The sequence below is a fragment of the Cervus canadensis genome, chromosome 21 (assembly GCF_019320065.1).
Source record: "Cervus canadensis isolate Bull #8, Minnesota chromosome 21, ASM1932006v1, whole genome shotgun sequence".
Taxonomy (NCBI): domain Eukaryota; kingdom Metazoa; phylum Chordata; class Mammalia; order Artiodactyla; family Cervidae; genus Cervus; species Cervus canadensis.
Genome location: NC_057406.1, coordinates 42977544 through 43002632, shown reverse-complemented (window position 1 = coordinate 43002632; position 25089 = coordinate 42977544). Strand labels below are relative to the sequence as shown.

The following is a 25089-nucleotide window of genomic DNA, read 5'->3' as shown; positions in this document are numbered from 1 at the left end:
AATAACCACATTAACAAATTGAAAGATAAAAACCATATGGCTATCTCAATAGATTCAGAGAAAGCCTTTGACAAAATCCATCATCCATTAATGATAAAAACTCTCCAGAAATCAGGCATAGAAGGAACATACCTCAACATAATAAAAACCATATATGATAAACCCACAGCAAACTTATCCTCAATGGCGAAAATGTGAAAGCATTTCCCCTAAAGTCAGGAACAAGACAAGGATGCCCACTCTCATCACTTCTATCCAACATAGTTTTGGAAGTTTTAGCCATAGCAATCAGAAGGAAAAAAAAAAAAAAAAAAAAAACAGAAATAAATAATATGGAATCCAGATTGGAAAAGAAGTAAAACTCTCACTGTTTGCAGATGACATGATCCTTTACATAGAAAACCCTAAAGACTCTACCAGAAAATTACTAGAGCTAATCAATGAATATAGTAAAGTTGCAGGATATAAAATTAACACACAGAAATCCCTTGCATTCCTATACACTAACAATGAGAAAACAGAAAGAGAAATTAAGGAAACAATTCCATTCATCATTGCAACAAAAAGAATAAAATACTTAGGAATAAAAATACCTAAAGAAACGAAAGACCTATATATAGAAAACAATAAAACACTGATAAGGAAATCAAAGATGACACAAATAGATGGAGAAATATACCAAGTTCATGGATCAGAATAATGAAAATGAGTATAATTCCCAAAGCAATCTATAGATTCAATGCAATTCCTATCAAGCTACCCACGGTATTTTTCAGAGAACTAAAACAAATAATTTCACAATTTGTATGAAAATACAAAAAACCTCAAATAGTCAAAGCAATCTTGAGACAGAAGAATGGAACTGGAGGGATCAACCTGCCTGACTTCAGGCTATACTACAAAGCTACAGTCATCAAGACAGTATGGTACTGGCACAAAAGACAGAAACATAGATCAATGGAACAAAATAGAAAGCCCAGAGATAAATCCACGCACCTATGGACACTTTATCATTGACAAAGGAGGCAAGAATATGCAATGGAGAAAAGACAATCTGTTTAACAAGTGGTGCTGGGAAAACCACTGGTGCTGGTGCTGGTCAACCACTTGTAAAAGAATGAAACTAGAACACTTTCTAACACCATACACAAAAATAAAGTCAAAATGGATTAAAGATCTAAATGTAAGACCAGAAACTATAAAACTCCTAGAGGAAAACATAAGCAAAACAGTCTCTGACATAAATCACAGCAGGATCCTCTATGACCCACCTCCCAGAGTAATGGAAATAAAAGCAAAAATTAAAAAATGGAACCTAATTAAGCTTAAAAGCTTTTGCACAATGAAGGAAATTATAAGCAAGGATAAAAGATAACCTTCAGAATTGGAGAAAATTATAGCAAATGAAGAAACAGACAAAGGTTTAATCTCAAAAAATATACAAGCAACTCCTGCAGCTCAAATCCAGAAAAATAAGAGACCCAATCAAAAAATGGGCCAAAGAACTAAACAGATATTTCTCCAGAGAAGACATACAGATGGCTAACGAACACATGAAAAGATGCTCAACATCACTCATTGTCAGAGGAATGTAAATCAAAACCACAATGAGGTACCATCTCACACTGGTCAGAATGACTGCTATCCAAAAGTCTACAAACAATAAATGCTGGAGAGGGTGCGGAGGAAAAGGAACCCTCTTACACTGTTGGTGGGAATACAAACTAGTACAGCCACTATGGAGAACAGTGTGGAGATTCCTTAACAATTGGAAATAGAACTGCCATATGACCCACGAATCCCATTGCTGGGCATACACACTGAGGAAACCAGAACTGAAAGAGACACGTGTGCCGAAATGTTCATCACAGCACTGTCTACCACAGCCAGGACATGGAAGCAACCTAGATGCCCATCAGCAGACGAATGGATAAGAAAGCTCTTGTACATATACACAATGGAAATACTACTCAGCTATTAAAAAGAATGCATTTGAATTCAGTTCTAAGGAGGTGGATGAAACTGGAGCCTATTATACAGAGCAAAGTAAGTTAGAAAGAAAAACAGCAATACAATATATTAATGCATATATATGGAATTTATAAATATGGTAACGATGACCCTATATGTGAGACAGCAAAAGAGACACAGATATAAAAAACAGACTTTTGGACTCTGTGGGAGAAGCCGATGATGGGAAGATTTGGGAGAATAGCATTTAAATATGTATATTATCATATATGAAATAGATCACCGGTCCAGGTTTGATGCATGAGAGGGTGCTCAGGGCTGGTATACTGGGATGACCCTGAGTGATGGGATGGAGAGGGAGGTGGGGGGGGGCGTCAGGATGGGGAACACATGTACACCCATGGCTGATTCATGTGAATTTATGGCAAAAACCACCACAATACTGTAAAGTAATCAGACTCCAATTAAAATAAAAAAAAATTGAATAAATAAAAAGTCCAACAGCATAGCTAAATCCCACCCAAATGAATGTAATGAGTAAAAGACAAATGCTCAATATTTTATTGGAAGATCTGGGACATGCAATAACATAAGAAAAAAAATCAAGAGAAATATGAGGGAGAATAAATAAATGATTTCATTTGATTGATTTCAAAGTCTTATTAAAATTTTGCTTTTCTTAAATGGAGGTCTTACATGTCATGCAATGAATTATATCAATCATGGTTCAGTTTAATCAGCAACATTTTGTTTCCAATAGTAATATGCAGTAAAATTGTATGTCTTAAATTGATGTCTTAAAATTGATAAAATTTGATAGTTTTTTAAATCTTGAGGAAATTTTTACATATTCAGAAAACTCAAGAAACACTAATAGGGAAGCAGTGTAATTAATAAGGGAATTTGGTTTCTAGATGAAAACTGGATATTATTTAAAAATCAGTAGACAATCATAGCAATAAGCAATGGGAAAACGTTAATATGAGCAGGTACATGTGTATTTATGTATTTTTGAATAAATAATCTATAAGTAGTTATAGATTGTGTATTGTAGAATCACATATTACTTTATTTGTGTACAATCATTAAGCAAGTAGAACATTGAAACAAAATGAATTTTAATACAGGATATCTGAAGCAGAAACTAAATAATACAATCAGAAAGAAGAATGGGTAGAACAAGACAAAATAATCAAAATGAAACATCGATCTTAAAATCCCATGGAATATGAGAGTTTGGGTAAATATATATACACATATACATGAGTATAAGGAAACATTTTTTCAAATACATTTAATTCTGCCATAGAATGACAGATTATTAAATACCTGTTGCCAAGTAAAAGAAATGAAGCTGCAGTTTATTTTGTTAATATTAGTTCAGTAAAAATAAGAATGCAAAAAGGTAAATTCTTTGCATGTGTAACTATCTTACATTATGCAATGGAATGTTATTCAGCCATTAAAATTGGGAAATCATATCACTTGGAACAGCATGACTGGACCTTGAGGGTATTATGTCAAGTGAAATAAGTCAGAAAGACAAAGACAAATACTATATAATCTCATTTATATATGGAATTAAGAAACAAAAACAAAACAAAGAAATCAACCTCATAGAGAAAGATCATATTTGTGGTTACCAGAAGAAGGAGGGCAGTGGGGAATGAAGAACATGATGTTAACACCACTGTAAGGTATATATTTGAAAGTTGTTAAGAGAGTAATCCTAAGAGTTTTCATCATAAGGGAAAAAACAGTATTTTGTATCAATATGAGATGGATGTTCACTAAATTTATTGCAGTAATCATTTCACAATATATGTAAGTCATTATGCTGAATGTCATAAACTTGCCATCTACCTGTCAACTACATCTCAATAAAACTGGAAAAAAATAAATATAAAAATCCCATAAAAAAGAAGAAACTATAAAAAGAAGAGCACTGTAAACTCAAACTAGTGGAGGGTAGTTGAGACTAAGGTGGAATTAAATAAAATAGGAAATAGAAGAATATATGAGAAATCATTGAGATTAATAAAGGCATGCCAATAATGTGGCAATGATGTAAGAATAAACGAATAGATCAGCAGAAAGAAAAAAGAGTGAAGAAATAATCTATACAAGTATGGTAAAATGAGGTATGACAAAGCAGTACAGATAGAGTAACATTTTCAAAAATTCTGGACTGTCAGAAATATATTAGATTTTTATCTTAATTATTTTGGTTGTTTATTCCAGATAAACTTGTGAAAATCCATCGATTATTCAGGTATGGTATGCAAACTTTTAATATGCATATCATATTTCAGTACAAATATTGAAATAAAAATAGCATAGAATGAAAAGCATACACAACTAATATCTCACTTAATAGCAAAAATAATAAGAAATAAAAATAAAAAAATGCAATGCTTTCTACCTAAGACCTGGAATAAGAAAAAGAGAGCCATAGCAAAATCTCATAAAAATAAAAATTAAACACATGGAGATTTTTTTTTAAGATGAACTATTTTATTGACAAATAACATTCTTTTTAATTAATTTTTAATTTTTTTCATTTATTTTTATTAGTTGGAGGCTAATTACTTTACAATATTGTAGTGGTTTTTGTCATACATTGACATGAATCAGCCATGGATTTACACGTATTCCCCATCCTGATCCCCCCTCCCACCTCCCTCTCTACCCGATCCCTCTGGGTCTTCCCTGTGCACCAGGCCAGAGCACTTGTCTCATGCATCCAACCTGGGCTGGTGATCTGTTTCACCCTAAATAATATACATGTTTTGATGCTGTTCTCTCAAAACATCCCACCCTCGCCTTCTCCCAGAGTCCAAAAGTCTGTTCTGTACATCTGTGCCTCTTTTTCTGTTTTGCATGTAGGGTTAAATAACATTCTTGTTTATGTAGACAAGAATACAAAAAAAGTTACTAGAACTAAGAGAACATACCAAGAGCACAGAATAAGAAGTCAGTGAACAAAAATTAACTGTATTTCTGTATACTAGCAACAAACAATCTGAAAACAAAATTCTGAAAATTCAAAATAACCTAAGATGCCTTTGGAGTGAATTTAACAAAAGGCATCTAAGCAAAGACATCACTTTGCTGACAAAGGTCCATATAGTCAAAGCTATAGTTTTTCCAGTAGTCATGTACAGATGTGAGAGTTGGATCATAAAGAAGCCTGAGTGACAAAGAATTGATGCTTTCAAATTGTGGTGCTGGAGAAGAGTCCCTTGGACAGCAGGGAGATCAAACCAGTCAATCCTAAAGGAATCAACTCTGAATATTCATTGGAGGGACTGATGCTCGAGCTGAAGCTCCAATACTTTAACCACCTGAGGCAAAGTGCCAATTCACTGGAAAAAATCCTGACTCTGGGAAATAGTGAAGGCAAAAGGAGAAGAGGGTGCCAGAGAATGAGATGGTTAGATAACATCACCAAGTCAGTGGACATGAATTTGAGCAAACTCTAGGAGATAGTGAAGGACAGGGAACCCTGGTGTGCTGCAGTTCATGGGGTCACAGAGAGTCAACACAACTTAGTGACTGAACAGCAACAAAATCTACACTAAAAATACAAAACATCACTGAGATAACTCAAACCTAAGAAATAGAGATACAGACCACTTCCTTGGATTGAAAGACTATTTTTTTTAACCCATAGATTCAAAGCATCCTCATTCAAATTCCAAGCAGGATTTTTGTTGAAATTGATGAATTGATATTAAAATTCATACAGAAACTCCAAGGACCTAGTAGAATTAAAATAATTTTAAACATGATTAATATATTTGAATGATTCACACTATCTGACTAATATGAGCTACAGTAATTTCATCAGGTTTTTCCAGGTGGCTCAGTGGTAAAGAATCTGCCTGCCAATGCAGGAGACATGGGTTCAATCTCCGGGTCAGGAAGATCCCCTGGAGAAGGGAATGACAACCCACTCCAGTATTCTTGCCTGGCAAATCCCTTGGACAGAGGAAGCTGGCAGACTACAGCCCATTGGGTCTCAAAGAGTTGGACACGACTTAGTCACTCAGTTCAGTTCAGTTGCTCAGTCGTGTCCAACTCTTTATGACCCCATGAACCACAGCACACCAGGCCTCCCTGTCCAACACCAACTCCTGGAGTCCATCCAAACCCATGTCCATTGAGTCGGTGATGCCATCCAACCATCTCATCATCTGCTGTCCACTTCTCCTCCTGCCCTCAATCTTTCCCAGCATCAGAGTCTTTTCCAATGAGTCAGCTCTTCGCATCAAGTGACCAAAGTATTGGAGTTTCAACTTCAACATCAGTCCTTCCAATGAACATTCAGGCCTGATCTCCTTTAGGATGGACTGGTTGGATCTCCTTGCAGTCCAAGGGACTCTCAAGAGTCTTCTCCAACACCACAGTTCAAAAACATCAGTTCTTCTGTGCTCAGCTTTCTTTCACTAAACACCAATTTCATAGAAGGTGAGACTTCCAGAATGGCTGTGTGAGAAGATCAGCAAAAATTCTCCCTGAAAAAGCAAGAATAAATATGGACCAAAATTGGCAGATTTTTGTCCTACTGACTCTTTTTAAAATATTCATTTCCTAGACACATGGTTAATGAACTCTGTCTGCAGGATTCATTACATCATGAAAATTTGCAGTCACAAAGTAAGGGCTCTGAAAAAGGAGGAGAAAGAGAGTGAGAGAACTCAACATGTTTAAAAAATCAAGAAATCTGAGTGAAGGTTACATATTCTTGTAACTTTTCTTGTAAATCTAAAATGATTTCAAAAATTTAAGGTTTTCAAAATAATAAAGAAATATATGCCAATTAAATGCAAAGATTCTGAGACTGGGTTGAAAGACTCAGTCATAGACTGCTTACAGGAGACAATCTGTAGGTAGAGATAGAAAGAAAAATATGGATAAAGAGATGCACCCATGCAAATGCCAACAAATGAAAGCTTGAGGTTTATAAATATGAATAAGGTAGACTTCAAAGACATATTATAATCAATAAAGAGATACTTTTCATAATATACAATGTTCAACTCAAAAAGATTGCATAAATTATCTTTTTGCAGTTTACAATACTGAAATACATGAAATAAAAATTGACAGAATAAAAAAGAAAAATAGAAAGATTCAGAATTATACTGTTTGAACAAGATTTATAGCTGATGAAACATATATCTGTTTTGAATTCAGTACAAACTACAGACATAGGAAATTTGAACTACACTAAAACCTACTATTATGATTGACATTTAGAGAACTCCCTACTAGCAAGTGTATAATATATATTCTTTTCAAGTTGCCCAAGGAACATTCATAAAGTAGAATATATGTTGGACCTTTGTCTTAACAAATGCCCAAGTATTAAAGTAACTTAGATTACATTACATAACCGAAATGGAATTGAACTAAAAATTAACATTTCAATAAAAGATCACTAGAAAGCCATGAAATGTTTGAAATTATGTAACCACTTACACATAGCTTGTGGATTAGTATGAGAAAACCAGATGGGGAGATAGAAAATGTATTGCACTACATGAAAATTCTATATTTATAAGAAAATTCAAGTTTTAAATGTATATATTTTAAAAAAGAAATAATAAGTATTTAAATTTCCATCAATACTTAACATTGTGGACTATGAATATTATAGTCTACCAGAATTGTCCTCCTGGTGTCTGATATTTATTTATAAAATGAATTCCCTCCTAATTTTGGGTCACATGTCAACAATTAATACTCCACATATGTCAACAGTTAATGCTCCACACATAAAGATAATTTGAAAGCTTTACTCACACAAGGGACTTCTGGGGAGGGCAGGATGAGTTCAAACAGGTACAGATTGAATTGAATGAGGCAGAAGGGGGCTGGGCCCAGACAGTGTCTAGGGTTGGGCCTGGGTGCTGGGACCAGCCGGCAAAGAGAACAAGTCCCGATCGCAACAGCACGGAAGCCTGAGAAAAGAACCGATAGTAAAGGATGGGGTCGAGAGGACTGAATGCTCCTGAGGCAAGTCAGTGATTTTATTGAGTAAAACAGCTACCTTTACACTAGTACAAGCATAAAAAATGCCATCTGGTTCTTGCCACATCAATACAATTCTTTATCATAAGTGATTGCAGAAGCTTACATTCTGTTTTTAACATTCCAAGATAAACTAGGCATGGGAACTAAGTGAAAGGTCACTACTATGTTTTTCTCAAGGAAGAACAAAGGAGACCCAGCAAATGTTTTCCTACTTTATCATGGGGTGCCGGAACAGGGAATGGCCTCTTTCAAGGCTTTCCCAGGGCCTTTTTGGGCCTTGAGCAGGGAAATTCCCTGTGAGTGGGCTTGAAACTGGCACAAGTTTTGGTGTTCCCTTTTGGGATAGCATTTTGCAATATGAAACAAAATCCTAATAATGATGCATGCATAGTGAATGCCATCTGGAATAATTTATAATACATTTACATAATTTTCTAAAGGATTATTTTTGTGGAAATTAGATAATTGTTAAAAATGAATAAATTTATAGCAATTAATGAAGTAGAGAATAAGTCCATACAATGAATAACTTGCAGTAATTTTAATGAAGAGTAAATAAGTATTCCAAGCCAAAGATGGTTTTAAAAACTAATGAAGTATTCAGAAAAGGAACACTATAGACAGGAATTTTTATGCTGAAACATAAACTATTGAAGTGATACTTATTTCCTGGTGCTTATAAATCTGAAAAATTACAGTTTATGATTCACTTTTACAGATGTTTTCCTACTTTAAATGTCCTTGCCAAATGTGCCTAGTAATGTATAAAAATAATATATCTAGACATATGCATACAGATGTCAACAGTAGCTAACTCTTTGCCATGTATGATCATACATGTATTTTCTTTGTGAATATTTGATTTATTTTTACAGTTAAAATTAAAGTCATCAAAATTAATAAATAAGGAAAATTGTTCCCTGTAATTAAAAGGGTCTATGATGAAGTTCAAGTTTATTTCTATTTCTAAGAATGCTGTCCCCACTGTTCCTTCAGGAGTATTTCTTTCCCCCAAAGTCAATTACCCACTAGATTCCTTAATGACTTTTGAACCAGTCACCAAGGACCTAAGTGTTTATTCACTTAGTTACAGTACATTAAAAAAAATGATAATATTTCAAAGGAATCATATCATCAAGCTCTCTAAAAACCAGAGTGAGATCTTGTACATGCCAGCCTTTTTACTTAGAGTGTAAGAAAACATTGTTAGATTTCAGTGGGACCAAAATCTTGAGGAAATCTCTAACTGTTTTAGAGACAGAAAACTTGGGAATCTTTGCCTGTGAATGTGAGTGTCTTTTCCTAATAAAGAGTGATTGGCAGTGTACCTACCTATTTCCACTGATACATTTCTGCTCAGCTATTGTCACCTTGAGGAATTTGGGAGTGAAATGACTATCTGAAGCTATGATTACCAGAAGAGTAAGTATGTTCATCTTAGTCACTTATCCTCAACCTATCAGAATGATAGACTGATGCTTGCCTCTGAAAGCTAAAATGATTTCATATTTCTGACAAGATCTTTTAAAGAAGTTAAGACAAGTGATGAAATAAATATATGAAATCATGTTGGCCTGCTTATGCATTGGTAAAACTAAGCTATCTCAATGTAACATGATTTTTTGAGCACCCAAAGCAAACCTTCTTGTTATCCCATGGACATCTGAAAAAAATACAGAGAGACAAACATACGTTGTAGATGTGTCTTGAGCTTTTATATTTTAGAACAAAATCTTGGTGAGTGAGAAGAAGAAAAACAGTGAGTTAAAAGTGAATTGAAGAATTATTGGAAGAAAAGGGCTATCAGACTACCAGTGAAATCACCTACATCAACAGTCTCTTCTGCTTCTATGGCTGAGACAGAATTATACAAGTATATTCACAATGTAAAATAAATTGAAAAAAATAAAGAATTTGAGAAGGTGGAAAGAGCTATAAAAATAAGCTCTCTCATATAGCAAAAGCAATTTTGAGAAAACATTCCCTTAACCAACCATGGAATACACATCAGTTAGAGGTGAGGATAGATATCTGTTCACAATTAATTGTTAGGTTCAAGATGAAAACCTCTGAGAGCAGCATTATGAGAAGTTGTTTTGCTAGTATCATTGATATCATGAATTTGGTACCATTTTTTCAATATTAATCTCAATTTTATGAACAGACTAGAGCTGAAGTCAGAGCCTGTGATGAGAAACCATACAAGACTAACGATATTCATCCTGATGGGATTGATAGATGACCCACAACTCCAAGTTCTAGTATTTATCTTTCTGCTTGTCACCTATATGTTGAGTGTAACTGGCAATCTTACAATCATCTTCCTCACCTTAGTGAATTCACAGCTTAAATCTGCCATGTACTTTTTCCTCCAAAATTTCTCCTTCTTAGAGATCTCATTCACTATACTCTGTATTCCCAGATTCCTTTATAGCATGTCTACTGGAGACAAGACCATTACTTACAATGCTTGTGCTAGTCAACTATTTTTTGTCATCCTTTTTGGAGCAACTGAATTTTTTCTCCTGGTCGTCATGTCCTATGACAGCTATGTGGTTGTCTGCAAACCACTGCATTATGTCACCATCATGAGCAGCAGAGTCTGCAGAAGGTTTGTCCTCAGCTGCTGGGCTGGAGGGCTGCTTATCATAACTGCCCCCCCCAACTTAGTCTAGGCTTAAATCTGGAGTTCTGTGATTCTAACATCATTGATCATTTTCTCTGTGATGTGTCTCCTATCTTCAAGATCTCTTGTTCAGACACATGATTCATAGAGCAGATGGTTATAGCCTGTGCTGTGATGACCTTCATCATGACCCTTGTGTGTGTAGTTCTTTCCTACATGTACATCATAAACACAATCCTAAAATTTCCCTCTGCCCAGCAAAGGAAAAAGGCTTTTTTCACTTATTCTTCCCACATGATTGTTGTATCCATCACCTATGGCAGTTGCATTTCCATTTACATTAAACCTTCAGCAAAAGAAGAAGTGCACGTTAATAAAGGTGTGTCAGTGCTCACCGCTTCCATTGCTGCAATGCTAAACCCCTTTATATACACCCTGAAGAATAACCAAGTGAAGCAAGCAGGCAATAACTCAATCAAAATAGTTGCATTTTTCTCAAAGAAATAGGAAAATATTGAAATTGCAGATTCAGGTTATCAGGACAGTTTGGTGTCATGTTTAGTGTAGGGTGAGAGCTGATCAATGTCAGGGAATGTTTAACGGGAGGATTCCTACGTGCTGTTTCTCATAAATCCTCTGTTCCTTATCAGCTTCTGCTAGAAGCGAGTAGAACTGCCGGCAGCTCTCAGGACTGAGATCATTGTGTGAGATGGGCTTGGGTCTCCTTTAGTAAACATTCTCTTTACCACAAAACTGCTTAGTCTCATCCCACTTTTCTTGAGATATGGATTGTCTCCTGACCTTGTGACCATTATTATCCTTTGTTCCCTTGGTAACGGTTACTGTACATTTGGTTTTCTAATTTTTATCATTATTGAAAGAAATTTCTTGTACTATAGCCTATATATACTCACAGAAAAATCATTAAAGTACCTTTGCTCCATCAGAGCTTGGGTCTCCGTGTCTTTCTTTCTTTCTTTCCTTCTTTCCTTCTTTCTCTCTCTCTCTCTCTGTCTCTCTCCCTCCCTCCAACTCTCTCTTTCAATTTCTTATCATCAACTCCAGACAACCAGGTCCTGGTCCATTAAAGGACCTCAACAAGTGGCGCCCAGAGCACGGACACTGGTATACATGGCATTTTGGATGGAGTGACGCCGGAGGCCTATTGAGGTCTGGACCTATTGAGGTCGGTAAGTACTAAGACACGGGTCAAATGGCTGGAAAGCCCCCTCATTTCTCTGTTTTACTTCACCATTTGTTTAAAGCTCAGGGACTTTTGATTTTGCACCAATGAATAGAGGCTTACTTTCGAACAGTGGTTAAATGTAATCCTTGGTTCCCTGATAAATGCAGTTTTGATTTAGAAATTTGGCACCAGGTCAAAGAAAATGAATGAGCTGCCAAACAAGGAAAAAATAATCTAATTGAATTCTAGCCCCTATGGGCTCTCATTAAAGCTGTATTTCTGCCATTTCAAGGTAAATTCTAGCCCTTCCAATATTCGACAACAGACAGAAGACTTATTACATGAATATAAATTAAATGATAAGACTTTATAAAAGACCTAATTAAAACAACATAAAATATTTCAAAATTTTCTTACTAGCCCTGCCCTGGCTGCTCCAAATGGTCCTCCTCTGCCAACAGTCGCCGACTCCAAAAGTCTCTCTTTTGTTGGAACCTAATGAAAGTTGTGCTAATTTTTTAGCTAGATTAGAATCTGCTGTTTCCTGTACTGTAATCGGAGAGGAAACCAAGAAACAGCTAGAGAAATTATTTGCTTATGAGAATGCAAATCAGGAATGTCAAAGAGCTATCGCTGCAATTCGTGAGACTGGGACTATTATTGATTATTTGGAGGCTTGTCACAATCTAGGATCAAAAACTCAAAAGATGTAAATACTAGCTGAAACAATGGCTGCTGCTGCTGCTAAATCACTTCAGCCGTGTCAGACTCTGCAACCCCATAGACGGCAGCCCACCAGGCTCCCCCGTCCCTGGGATTCTACAGGGAAGAACACTGGAGTGGGTTGCCGTTTCCTTTTCCAGCACATGAAAGTGAAAAGTGAAAGTGAAGTCGCTCAGTGGTGTCCAACTCTTAGCATCCTCATGGACTGCAGCCTACCAGGCTCCTCTGTCCATGGGATTTTCCAGGCAAGAGTACTGGAGTGGGGTGCCATTGCCTTCTCCAGAAACAATGGCTACTACCTTTAAAAAGGGAAATGAAGGATACTTTACATGTGGAGATAAAAACCATTTAAAAAGGGACTGCCCTAAGAATGCTAATAAAAAACCTCCAAGAATTTGCCCTCGCTGCTGTAGGGGAATGCATTGGGCCAAAGATTGTAAATCTAAATTTGATATTAGAGGAAAACCTATTCCAGGAAACTCCAAACAGGGGACCCCTCAGGTCCTCTACAACAAAAACCAGGGGTAAATTTTATCTTTTCCCTCAAACCCTCAACATCCAGCAGTGCTGCCATTAATATACCAGCCCTAAATGATTTTTTCCTGTACCCTTAAGCGGTCCCTTCTAGAGTACTTACCGGATTTTTTGGACCCTTGCCCCCACAAACCTTCGTCTTTTATTTGGCCGATCTAATTTGGCTTCTAAAGGAACTACTGTTCACTCTGGAATAATTGATTCAAATTATAAAGGAGAGATTCAAATTATGATGTCGTCTCAGATTCTATGGCAATTCAAACAGGGGGAAAGTGCTTAATTATTTCTTTTGCCTTACATTTCTATTAACTCCTCTAATAATGTACAGACAGGTGGATTTGGCAGTACAGATAAAAACCAATCCTTATGTACATCATTGGTATCTAAATATGCCTAACCAAATATAAATATCAAAATTAATGGTAAAAGATTTTCTGGTCTCCTCAGCACTGGATCTGATATTGCTATTATTTCTAAACACTTATGGCCCAAATCCTGGCCTTATACAAAAGGTCTCTTGCCAAATTGCAGGAATTTCTCAAACCAAAGTATAAGAAATTTATCAAAATGTTCAAATCTACCCATATGGTAGACCAAAAGGCCAACCTACAACATTAAGACCTTATGTGATAGATGCACTTCTTAATCTAACAGGAAGGGACTTAATTATGCAATGGCAAACTCAGATATCCATTCCACATTTTTCCTAGGGGCCACTGCTCATTTAACAAACAAAAACAGTTATTAAAATAACTGAGAAAAATGACAAGCCTATTTGGACAGAGCAATGGCCCCTATGAAAGAAAAATTACAAGCTACTAAAAAACTTATAGACACACAATTAAAATAGAAACATATTGAGGAATCTTGCTCTTCTTGGATCGCTCCTATTTTTGTTATAAAAAAGAAATTTAACAAACGGTATCTCTTAACAGACCTTAGAAAAGTTAATGCATCTATGAAACCTATGGGTGCATTACAACCAGAGATCCCATCACCTATTACTGTTCCTCAAATTGGCACGTTATTATTATTGATTTACAAGTTTACTTTTTAAATATACCTTTACACTCTTTAGACCAGGAAAGATTCACTTTCTCTCTCCCTTATCCTAATCACATCAGGCCTCATAAAAGATTTCAATAGACTATGTTACCTAAAGGTATGCTTAACAGTCCTCTGCTGCTGCTAAGTCGCTTTAGTCATGTCCAACTCTGTGCGATCCCATAGACAGAAGCCCGCCAGGCTCCTCCGTCCCTGGGATTCTCCAGGCAAGAGTACTGGAATGGGATGCAACTGCCTTCTCCGTAACAGTCCTCTAGTATTTGTCAAAATTTTGTAGCCAAGGCTTTACTTCCTATGTGACAGTAATTCCCTCATGCATATATCATTAATAATTTACTATAACTACAAAAAGGAGAAGTGGTATTTTTGACACTGAATGGCCATGATATTCTTTAGACTCAAGAGAAGACTGATTAAAATAAAATCTTTTTTGAAATTGCAAAACTGGTTCTTCTTACACGTGCAGTTAAGAAAATGTTAACTTGTTAAAATACTTTTTTGGAGCTCCAGTTCTGCTTGGGAAACAAAAACAGGCCTAAGAAAAAACCTAAAGTTAACTCTTATTATGTCCTTGGGATACACAGAACACTCTATCTAGGACTCCAGCCATAAACAAATTGATGGAACTCAAAATAAGTAAATAATACAAAAAGATATTTTAAATTTCAAATGGAAAACTACGCTTATCTATCTAAAATGATCTATGTCTCAATATATGTCTTTGTTTTTGGATAATATGAAGTTGATAAGTTCTATTTAAATTCAACTTCACATGAACTGAAAATATTCAATATTAAATATAATGTTTATTTACATATAAATATAATTTAAATATACAATTTAAATATAATTATTTGTTAATTTAATTAAGATATTTCTTAAGTCATCAACATTATATAATACTTTTATTTTGCCTAGGTTTAAGGTAAACTAAATTTGTCAACAAAAAGGTAACTCTTTATATATATATATATATATATAAAAATACATAAATGAGATGAAAACTTTTAAATAAACTCTATTAAAGATGGTTATATTTTTGATGGAATGATCTATTATTATAATATATTATTGTAATCTGAAACAATCTCTTAGGATTGGGGTAACTTGGGTTTCTGGAGTTATGCTGAACTAAATAATAAAGGTTTGTTAAATAACTGGGTCATTTCCGAATGAAATGAGACTTTAAAATATTGATTACTGAACATTGGCTTCCTCTTACAAAGAGTTTTTCTTACAGAAAAACTAAAGAGATTTTGAGCTATTAATAAATATATATATGAGTGTAAATATATATATTTATGTGAAGAATAAATATATATATTATAATATATAATATGATATAATAAATATATTCACCAATCTGTGGAATACTAACATACAAGACACTTCATAGTTGCTGAAGAAAATTAGGATATATGCTTTTAATTAAAAGATGTAGGAAATGACAAATGAAATGATGAATGCAAAAATATAAAAAGGGTTTATGACAGATGAAAGAGAGTTTTATGGCAAATAGATGTGACTCCTTGACCTGAACTTTCTTCCTCTTCCTTCTTAGATGTTTCAATCAATACAAATTCTTTTCTAGGGGCAACACCTCTCCAAGGGAAAGCTACAGAACATGTTATAACCCACCTATCAACTTACTGTGTGATAATGAAAACACCTAATTCTATAAATACAGACAATGGCCCTGCTTATATTTCTAAGCCGTTCAAACAATTTTTACATTCATTCTGTATAAAACAGATTACAGGCATTCCTTATAATTCACAAACACAAGACATAATTAAACAAACACATTACACACTGTAACTGCAAATAAAAAATTAAATAAGAGGAAATACACAGGAACACTTTTATCTTCCTTATTCAGAACAGACTTTACTAGATTCTAATGAAATATATTATATAAGCCTATAACTATTATTAATATAGTTTTATTTCTGTTTCATCTGTAAGATTCTTAAAACAACATTAACTTCAATGCCTGTTTCACAATACAAAACAAAAACAACATAAAAAAGACACCATTTGCCGAATAAGAGTATCAAAAGTGCAAAATATTCACCTTCTTTTCAGGTCTGTCTTGAAAGTATAATCATCTTCTTTAACACACTGAACAGAGAGACTCAACAGCTGCCAGGCTGCATTCCTTTTCCAAGGACAAGGTCAAATATATTTGAGTGTGAGCAACATTTCATTTGTCAAGTTGTTCTGCATCAGCTTTTCAATAATTTCACTTAGGAAAAAATGTTTGAATGTTTGCTCTTAATCCTTTGCTCCAAAAAACACAAACCACTTAAAACACAGTCAGATCTCATTTCTTTTTATATCAGGAAAAATGTATGTACTGAATGAAGAGAAAATCAACCCATTAATTCAAAACCACAGCCAAATACCAGTCCCAAAAAGATTTCTGGATGATTTTTTTTTTTTTTTTTTCTCTTAGACTGAAATATTTCCTGGGGATGTTTTCATCATTATTGCTTTCTTTTCTTTCTATAACTATTGTTAATATAGACATATTTGTTTGAAATTTTTTAAACTTACTGCAAGGAGATATTTTGACAAAAGCAGAAAAACATTTTGAAACATTAAAGGACACCTCCCTTCCTTTGCCCATTTGATATCAAGACTGGTTAACTAATCAATGGAAATCTAAGAAACTAATCTTACAGGGAAAGGGGTATGCTTCTATTTCTCCAGATGTATCCAACGAACTCACATGACTTCCTCTTCACAAGATTCAACCTAAGGGGGCCCCCAGCATTCAGACTAGAGAAAAAACAACAAAAACCCCAGGAGGAAAGAATTTCAATACAAGCCATGGTGACTTTAAAATTTTCCAAAAAATGCCACACTCGACGTCACCGACCTTATGATCTCCCTAGTTGGGGACAGATAAAAACCCTTACTAATCAAACTGAAAATCTGATTTCTCAACAGGGAATGCCTCGGAATCCTGAAAATATTTTTCTTTGCTATGCTTGCTTTGCGTGCTTTTGCTTCCCCCACTCAGGCTGACTTTATTGATCACACTTATTGGGCTTATATACCTTACCCCCCCTTTTTTATTGTAGGTTATAAAATGGACAGATATAAGACCAATCATATCCACTAATGACTCAACACATATACCCCCTCCTTGGAATTTGGAGGGGCCCTCTCATCCTGAAAAAATAGAAAAACTAATTAATATATCTCTAGGTTATGAAGGCCTTCCTTTGTGTATGGGCCCTATAGAATTATGCATAAACATTAGCTGACAAACTTGGTCTTTCACCCTGCCTCCAAAAGAGGACTTTCGGACGCTGCTTGGATTAATTACTGCCCTTTCTTTGTTCATAAATCATGTTTATACTACTGAAACTTTAGGGAAAGAATTAAAGAAAAAACAAAGAACACTATGCAAAGGGTTTACTAATAAGAACTTTAAATATATTCCTGTTCATTGGGACAAATGTCAGGCCAAATCAGGAAAATCAATGTTTATGGCTAATCATACAATGGTCGACTGGGGACCCCATGGTATGTGGTTATCTAACTGCTCAGATGATGTTAACAGCACTATGTGTGATTTTGTTACTCAAGTAGCATGGAAGGTTACTAATACTACAATGGAGCATTACCATGACAGAGGATTTCTTGGATGGCTTGACGGTGGAATGGCCCCCCCTCATCCTCGAATCATCCTTGATAAACAGAATGGGCCTAAACAAAGGGACATCTAGAAACTTGCTGCGAACACTGAAGAACTTGGGACTTTGAACAGACATTTTACAGGGACCAGTTGTAGCTATAGCAATTATCTCTTTCACTATAATCAATCATATTTTATACAAGCCTAAGTTCCACTTCCTTTTGTTGTAGCTATAGGAAATTTACAATTCAATAAGACTTTACATTCTGTAACTTGCATAAATTGTAAATTATATACTTGTCTTAACTCCTCTATTTCCTTGAGAAATGACTCCCTTTTGATTCTTCAATCTTGATGTAATCTGTGGTTACCAATAAATCTCTATTGGCCCTGGGAAGAAGGTCCCATGGCTGGACTTGCTTCCTGGTTACTTACTAAATTGCTCCAGCGATCTAAACAATTCATTGGATGGCTGATTTTTGGCATTTTGGGATTAATAGCCATTTGCACCACAGCTGCTGTCACTGGTGTTGCTTTACAAACCTCAATTCAAACACATAATCTTATCCAAAATTGGACTAAACATGCTCATACTATATGGGCCACTCAGGCTCAAATGGATGAGGATATTCAAGGTGAAATACAGGAACTAAAAACAGTCATCAAATGGGTTGGAGATCAATTAATAAATATACAAAAACAGGTGATACTAAAATGTGATTGGAATTCTACTCAATTTTGTGTTACTCCTGTTCAATTCAATAATAGTGCTTACAACTGGGAACAAATCAAATTTCATTTACAAAACATACATGATAATGCCTCTCTGAATGTACAATTATTACAAAAAGAAATATTTGAAACCTTTTCTAATAATCTGCCTTCTTCCACTAATTTGAAAACTTTAGCTGAACAACTAGCTAATCAATTATCTGGACTAGACCCACGCAGATGGGTTCAAAGCATTACTCACAGCATTGGGTCTGGAACTGTAATTTTAGTGATTGGCTTGACAATTATATTTGTCATCTACATCTTCATGCAAAGATTGTTAAAACTAAACAAACTCTTACGGCCAGAACTCTTTTTACAAATATTATATATATAAATAAGGGGGAATTGTCAGGGAATGTTTAACGGGAGGATTCTTATGTGCTATTTCTCATAAATCCTCTGTTCCTTATCAGCTTCTGCTAGAAGCGAGTAGAACTGCAAGCAGCTCTCAGGACTGAGGTCATTGTGTGAGATGGGCTTGGGTCTCCTTTAGTAAACATTCTCTTTACGGCAAAACTACTTAGTCTCGTTCCACTTTTCTTGAGATATGGATTGTCTCCTGACCTTGTGACCATTATTATCCTTTGTTCCCATTATTATCCTTTGTTCCCTTGGTAATGGTTACTATACATTTGGTTTTCTAATCTTTATCATTATCGAAAGAAATTTCTTGTACTACAGCCTATATATACTCACAGAAAAATCATTAAAGCACCTTTGCTCCATCCGAGCTTGGGTCCCTGTGTCTGTGTGTCTTTCTTTCTTTTTTCTTTCTTTCCTTCTTTCCTTCCTTCCTTCCTTCCTTCCTTCTTTCTTTCTTTCTTTCTCCATCTCTCTCCCTCCCTCTGGCCCTCTCTTTCATTTTCTTATTGTTAACTCCGGACTGCCAGGTCCTGGCCCATTAAAGGACGCCAACAGATCAACAAACTATTCTGATGCACAATAAATACAAAAATAGAAAACAAACTTTGTATACTTTAAGAGCAATGTGACAAAATTATTATTTAGTGAACCTAATAATAGAAAATTTGAACTTGTATGTTGTGCCATTTTATATTTTTACTATATTTCCAAAAATATGTGTATGCATCACATTGAAGGTAAATGCTGGTACTTCACCATAAACAGTTCTGGAAACACTAGATTAATGGGTCTTAAGTTTTTAAATGATTTTATATCTTTCTGGTCATCACAGTAGTCAGACTAAGTGCCTAAAAGCATTTTTTGGCCCTACAGCCTTAACAGATCCTAACTAGTTCATCTTCCCCCTGTTGCAAAATACAGGTGCAAGGTACCATCTCTCATTAAAGAGACTGTCCAGAAAAACAAGCAGAATTATACCTTCAGACTAGTGTCACCTATTCAATAAACAGTTCAACTATACAAGTGCTTAAGAGATGATGATAATGATAGAGAACAAGAGAGAGATGTTGTCATCCACATAACTATCAGATCATTATTCAAACACTAGTATAAAAAGACTTTCTAAAATCTTGAGAATTCTCATTACAAAAGCAACATTCTGTTACTATGTATGGTGACAGATATTAATTACAGTTACTGTGGTGATCATTTCACATTATATACAAATGCCAAATCATCATGTTGTACACCTGAAACTAGTGCAAGGTTTTATCTCAATTATACCTCAATAAAAAGTGATTTGAATATACAAATTACTATGTATATTGGGTTACCCAAAATGGTCCTCCGGGTTTTTCCATAGAATAATAATAAAATAAACAACAAGGTCCTAATATAAGCATAGGGAACTATATCCAATATCCTGTAATAAGCTATAATGGAAAAGAATATGAAAAACAATATATATATGTATGTGTAATTGCATCACTTTGCTGTACACTTGAAACTAACACAACATTGTAAACCAACTGCACTTCAATAAAAATTTTAAAATATTTGCTAAAATAAAAAAAAATTAGTCCATGTAAAAAATAAATGTACTTTATTATCAAAGAGGAAGACTAACATTCCAGAACTGAATGTAGCTTCTTGAAATTTATAATAAAAAATGGAAATTAAGAAAAAAAAACTTTAGGAAAAAGCAGATCAAGCACTGAAATATATACTGAAACACCAATTATAACTGTAGTTATATCTTGCATAATGACCAAATTTCAATACAACTCAACTGAAAAAAATGGATGGAAAACTCAAGTTATATATTGATCAGAGGTTGATAATGTAAAGTGAGAAAGAATAAAAAAAAGATGAACCTTCATATGAGTTCTCAAGGAAAATTCATACTCTTAGATATTAAATTCTTTATTACCTTTCATATTTCTCTCCCTAGTCCTCCGTGTCTGGGCATATAGAATACATTTGTCTCTGAAATATTTTATTTATAGATTCTTGTTGATTCTTGAAATATTTTCTTCAGTCTTTGCACTGTCCTTTAGATAAATCCTGTTCATCCTTCAGATCTGAACATAATGTCACTGCCTTGGTAAATCAATCCTCGGCCTCTTCCCAAATTAACCTTTCTCCCCATTTTCCCCACCTTTTATCCCACTCCCCCACATCCTGTTCTTTATATTCTTCTTTATTCCTCTCTACAAAAGAAAAACCCTTTTTGCCTAACACTTGACATGCTTGCAGCCTTTATGGTCACAATATTCACTTTTCCTCTCTGCTTCAGTTTACTTAACTTTTATTGTTACAACTAAGTGGTTTTTTTTTTTTTTTTATTCTTCATTCTCTACAATGCTATTACTGTCATCCAGTAAATTTCCCATTTCAGGTATTGTATTTCATTTCTCAGAGCTAACCCTTTGGTTTGTGTGTATTTCTGAAGAAGAAATTTCTCTTCTGGAATATTTAGGTAGAGTGCAAAAATACTTTTACTAAAATAATAATACCTTTCAAAAATTACAAAAAGGAATTATATATGCATTATATATAAGTTTACTGTATCAAATATATAGTTATATGGGCTTCCCTTGTGGCTCAGCTGGTAAAGAACCTGCCTGCAATGCGGGAGATGTGGATTTGATCTATGGGTTGGGACAATCCCCTGGAGAAGGGAAAGGCTACCCACTCCAGTATTCTGGCCTGGAGAATTCCATGAACTGTATAGTCCATGGGATCACAAAGATTTGGACAGGACTGAGTAACTTTCACTGAGTCTCACGCCGCTTATATACATATATTCATCTTAATAATGTGAAACTACAAAGTTACAAATTTATACAATGTGCTTATAAATTTTGGTTTGATATTATAGTAACAAACTATTATGTAATTAAATTTAATTAAAACAGGTATTAAGTAGATCTCTAAAAATATTTACATTTATATTTACAATTGTTTTAGCAAATTATACAGGTCATGATTATTGTTTATATATTTTTAAATATTGCATATTATATATTTAGATAAAGTTGCTGATTTATAATTTGAGAAGATCTTTTTCAAAACATTTATATTAGTTATCTCCAGATTATGATACCAAGTACATTTTATCTGATTAACTTTTTAAAATAATTTTATTATTCATATAAAAGGTAAATTCAAGAGAAAATTGAGTTTTCCAGGCAGCACAGTGGTAAAGAATCTGCTTGCCAATGCCAAAGACATAGGAGACGAGAGTTCAATCCCTGGATCGGGAAGATCCCATGGAATAGTAAATGACAACCCACCAAAATATTCCTGCAGGGAAAATCACACGGACTGAGGAGCCTGGCAGGCTATAGTTCATGGGGTCACAAAGAGCTGGGTATGACTGAGCACCACCACCAAGAGAAAACTAGGGCTCTTTGATCTTCAGAGTAACTTGAATGATATAATTATAAAATATTTAGAATAGTGCATCATCTCACTCTTGCTCCTTGTGCTCCAATCTCTAAGCTTGTTCTTCTTCTTTCTTCTGAGGATACTACTCAGAGCTGCCATGTTATAGGCTTTTTGCCAGCACTATGACACAGAAGATCCCATAGTGATTTTATTGAACCTGGACCTCTAAGGACCCTTCTGTTAATTCATTAAGCTGTAAGTCTGCTAAATAAAGTAAACACCAATCTTGTTAATGTATAACTCTCTCTCTCCAGAAAGTCAGAATGTCAAGATCTTCAAAACCTGAGAGAATTCTTGGTAATTCTCAATCTTAGAATTGTTTTTTATTATCAGCGATAAACAATAAGGGAAATAATTCTAAAGTTTGGGATAGCCATCATTTATGAAGAAAATTTATAATACTTGATGATGAATAACAGAAATAACTATGCATTCCAAGCTTCACATTAATATAGAGTGAAATTATGAGCAATAGAGAACAGAAAGACACAAATTTTGGCCTTAACTAATGTTGCTAAGCAGTTACTTGAAGTTATGATTGACTGGCAAAAAAGTAAGTATATAGTTTTTTTTTTTTTCCAGTGCAGTTAGTAATAGTCATAAATTACTATGTAAAAAAAATGCTTTATATCCATCTTTATCAAGTAAGAGCTATTAGTGTAAATTTTGACATTTCATAATGAAACTAAATATTATATGCTTTACAACATTTTTAAATAACTTTGAAAAGATAAAAATCATGGGACAGTTTGATTTTTATGCATTAGCTAGCATAGTATAGTTTGAGAGTTATTAAGACAATAAACTCCTACTTTATCCTCAATCATAACATAAAAAATACATATGCAGACAAGAAGATCACCACTCCTATGTAAAAAAACAGTCTGATGATTTATCATCTCATTTGGCATCCCTTCTTCATTACAAATACTAATTCTTGAGAATATTAAAGTAAACAGAAATGAACCTAAGGTCGAGTACTTTCTCAATTCTTGATTTGTAACACCTAGAAGAAACTGAGTTTCACCAGTGAACTTTAATTTTGAAAAAGAACACGTTACTTCCATAATACTGAAAACTGCCTGGAATGTGAAAAGCTGAGTTCACTAGCACAGTGATGCCCTAAGTGTCCACGACTAAGAGAAGGGAAGAAAGTTTGAACTGTTGAATGTTTTCACACCATCCCAGATTCACCTGCCTAATGTTGGACCCAGGGAAGCCCCTAATTTGGGGGAAAGCTTTCAGTCCTCAAGCAAAGAATAAAATCAAAACTGTTTCCTTCTGTCTAGTAGGGTCTGCAAAATGTGAAGCTTACTTGGGGACACCATAAAGATTTTTGTCAGAGTTGAGCCTGCTCTCAGATAAGTATGAAGAATATTTTTAAAATAAAGACAATAAAATGTAAAATGACATAAAATAACTTCATTATGCAAGGTAATTTCCTAATAGCTTGTTAACATAGAGAAATCCACGCTTTGGAGGCACTGAATGAAGGCTGAAAACAGTTGAAGTTGGTGTTTTTGTGATAGATGAAAGCTGAGGAGTAACCTTAGGAAAATTATTCAAGTATTACAAAGTATTTGACCACTAGCTTCCATAACTCATGAGTAGACAGACTAAGTCATAAGTATTAGGAACAAAGATAAAACCACCTGATTGAAAGATGGGGCAAGAATGAAAATACAATAACTATCTACAATAAAATACTACTCATGGACAAGATATTCACCTCAAGACAGTTAAGTCAGTTTGCCTGTCATTTACAACCAGTGTTGGGCACTCATTTAGACTTCATTACACTCTTTTCAAGTGTCTCTGAATTTTTCCTGCATATTGGGCAGAAAGCAGGAATCCATGAAGAGAAACCACACAATAATAGCATTCATCCTGCTGGGACTGACTGATGACCCACGAATCAAAGTTCCAGTTTTCACCTTCCTTTTTTTCAGCTACAGGTTGAGTGTAGCTGGGAACCTGACCATTATCTCCCTCACCCTCACGGATAACCATCTCAGGACAGCCATGTTCTTGTTTCTCCAAAACTTCTCTTTCTTGGAAATCTCATTCACATCTGCCTCTATTCCCAGATTTCTGTACAACATATCAACTGGTGACAAGGTCATTACCTACACTTCTTGTGCTGTTACCTTTAGGGATTAAGAATTTTTCTCTTCTAGCCACTATTACCTTCAACCATTATGTGGCCACCTGCAAACCTCTGCATTATGTGACCACCGTGAATAACAGTCTGCCACAGGCTTATCAGCAACTGCTGGATGGCTGGTTTATTAATCATCATTCCCCCACTTAGCCTGGGCCTCAATCTGGAATTCTGTGACTCTAATGTCATTGATTATTTTTTTCTGTGATGCCACTCCCCTCCTAAAGATATCATGCTCAGACACATGGTTCAGCACATTCTAGTGTTTTGTCTTGACTTTCATCATGACTCTTGTGTGTGTTGTTCTGTCCTACGTGTATATCATCATGACAGTTCTAAGATTCTCTTCTCAGCAAAGGAAAAAAGCCTTTTCAACCTATTCTTCCCACATGGTTGTAGTTTTCATCATCCATGGCAGCTGCATCTTCATCTATATTAAACCTTTAGCTGAGAATGAGATGACCCTTAATAAAAGAGTTTCTCTACTCATTTTTTCTATTTCACTCATGTTGAACCCATTTATTTATACTCTGAGACACAAGCAAGTGTAG

At 34.8% G+C, this 25089-nt stretch overlaps 2 pseudogenes; both read left to right on the top strand.

Moving 5' to 3' along the window:
- The first annotated feature begins 10199 nt into the window (after nucleotides 1–10199).
- LOC122423513 lies at nucleotides 10200–11143 on the top strand (annotated as a pseudogene).
- Nucleotides 11144–24231: 13088 nt separating this feature from the next.
- LOC122423171 lies at nucleotides 24232–25089 on the top strand (annotated as a pseudogene).